Below are 2,609 nucleotides of genomic sequence, written 5' to 3' on the forward strand. Positions count from 1 at the left end.
CTTTACACAATTGATGTGTGTATGGATTGTGATAACAGTTGTATGAGCCCCTAATAAAGTGTTTAAAAAATAAATAAATAAATAAACTTCCACTAGAAAAAAAAGATATTTACTTTTTATTAATTATACAAAGTAAATTGAGTGAGTAAACAATCACACATTATGGATAGCATTAAGAAGAATAGGAATTCTGGAACACTTCATTGTTTTCATGGAGAATTTGCACATGGATCCAAAGGCAATCAAGTTATGTGAACCAAACAAGGAAATCCTACATGGTTTAAAACCACAAGGTATATGTGTCAAGGTTTATCCTCTCAAAATATTTGTTCAATTTGTACTGAAAGCAAATTATAAAAAGAAGCTGGATTGTATGAAGAATGTGGAATCAGAATTGTTCTTGTTGTTAGGTGCCAATGAGTCAAGCACAATCCAGAGAGACCCTATGCACAACACAATGAAACACTGTACAGTGCTCTGCCATCCTCACAATCATTCCTATGCCTGAGCCACTGTGTCGATCAATCTCGTCAAGGGCCTTCCTCTTCTTCACAGTCACTCTCCTTTACCAAACATGATGTGCTTCTCGAGGGACTGCTCTCTCCTGACAACATGTCCAAACCATGTAAGATGGAGTCTTACCATCCTTACCTCTTTAGAAGCACTCTGGCCTTCTTTCTACACAGATCAGTTTCTCATTTTATCAGTCCATGGTACTTTCGATATTCTTCTCCAGCACCACAATTCAAATGCATCAGCTTCGGAGGAAGGTTATAAATGACCTGTGATATGCACATGACACTCATGTGCTTGGTGAAAGTGAAGAGGACTTGAAACACTTGCTGATAAAGATCTAGTATTGCAGCCTTCAATACGGATTACAACGAATGTCAAGAAAATAAAGAGCTTCCTAGCTGTACATCATGATAGGCAGAGAAAAGATGAAAGTTGCCAAGGCTTTCATCTTATTGGGATCCATGATCAGTGCTCATGGAAGCAGGAATCAAGAGATCACAGAATACATTACAGTGGGTAAAGCTGCTGCACAAGACTTTTAAAGTGCTTAAGAGACAGATGCTACTTTGAGGATGAAGGTGTGCCTGACTCAAGCCAAAGTGTTTTCAATCGCCTCAATGTGTGGTGTGACAGTTGAACAATGATTAAGGAAGACTAAGGAGGAATTGGTGCATGGGAATTATGGTGCTGATGAAGAATAATGAAAACACTGTGGACTGCCAAAGGAACAAACAAATCTCTCTTCGAAGAAGTACAGTCATAATGGTCCTTAGAAGCTGGGATGGCGAGATTTCATCTCATGCACTTTGGAAAAGGACATCATGCTTGATCAAACAGAGTTGGTGGGGGGGCAAACAAGATGAAGACCCTCAATGAGGTAGTTTCACACAGTGCTTTCAAAAATGGCCTCAAATATAAGAACAATTGTGAGTTGGCAAAGGACCTGGTGGAAATGGATTGACTGCCACAATGGGCTTGAACATTACAACAATTGTGAGGAGGATAAAGGAGCAGGCAATGTTTCATTGTATGTTATGTAGAGTTACTGTGAGTCAGAACTGACTGGATGGCACTGAAGCACCACAACATGATTTCACAGCAAGACTTTTGGACTCACCATCGCCAGTGTGTTCCATAGCATTCCTCAGAGGGTCTCAAGGGGATTGAGCAATCATTTTTCACAAGAGTGGCCACCTCGATAATAGACTTTTATAAGTGTTTCCCTTTTTCCCCTCACATTCCCTGCTCCCCAACTTATGCTTCCTGTGATCAGCTACTAGAACAACCACTTGGTCCCTAGTCCTTGGCTTCTTTAAGGAACCCAAACTATGACAACCTACAACCACAATCTAATAATAACAATAGAAATACTTCGGCCAAATGTGATTTGCTATTGTGTGTCCAGTGGATTTCAACTCGCAGTGACCATAGTAAGACTGACCCATAGGATTTCCAGTTGCACATCGGTATGGAAGCAAACATCTTCTTTCTCCTTTAGAAAGCCTGGCCATTTCTGAATGGCTCACCTTCTGTTTATCATCAAAGCAATTCACCACTGCACCACCGGGGCTTTTTAAAGGATATTGAAGACTATACACTAGCCACCCTCCTTTTGAAGCATTGTTCTCAAAATAAAAAGAAGCATAAAGGAGTATTTCTGCTCACTAAGCAAAATCAGACTCTTGGGCCCTCAAGTTAGAGATGCTAAGCAGTGCAAACCAACTAACTCATCCTATTTGCAAGCTGTTGCCTCAGCCACCACATCTGACATCTAAGAAGATTCTTCTCTGCCAAACTACCCATCACCATACCCCACCAATTTCCAGCCCTCACCCTGGAACAGAAGAAGTTGCTCACAGACATGGTCCAGCGCATTGTTGCCAAGGGAAAGGGGATCCTGGCAGGTGACGAGTGTGTAGGCATCATCGGAAACTGCCAGTAGAAGATCAAGGTGGAGAACGCAGAGGAGAACTGCTGGCAGTTTTGATAAATCCTCTTAACCCCACCCTCCCCCCAGTGCCTTGCCTCAGCGTGGCGGGGTCAGATTGGAGACAGGGCATGGTGGCCCAACAGGCTAGACTGGAAAACACAAG

The 2,609-nt window shown here is 42.1% G+C and overlaps 1 protein-coding gene and 1 pseudogene across 4 annotated transcripts in view; one reads left to right on the forward strand and one right to left on the reverse strand.

Moving 5' to 3' along the window:
• DMD (dystrophin) overlaps window positions 1-2,609 on the reverse strand; it is a 2,430,848-nt gene that overhangs the window by 2,079,356 nt on the left and 348,883 nt on the right. The window lies entirely within an intron of this gene.
• LOC105979611 overlaps window positions 1-2,609 on the forward strand; it is a 15,540-nt pseudogene that overhangs the window by 10,352 nt on the left and 2,579 nt on the right.

This window comes from Echinops telfairi, unplaced genomic scaffold, assembly GCF_000313985.2.
Source record: "Echinops telfairi isolate 266 unplaced genomic scaffold, ASM31398v2 ScPeMD7_7436;HRSCAF=8474, whole genome shotgun sequence".
In the NCBI taxonomy this organism is placed as follows: Eukaryota; Metazoa; Chordata; class Mammalia; order Afrosoricida; family Tenrecidae; genus Echinops; species Echinops telfairi.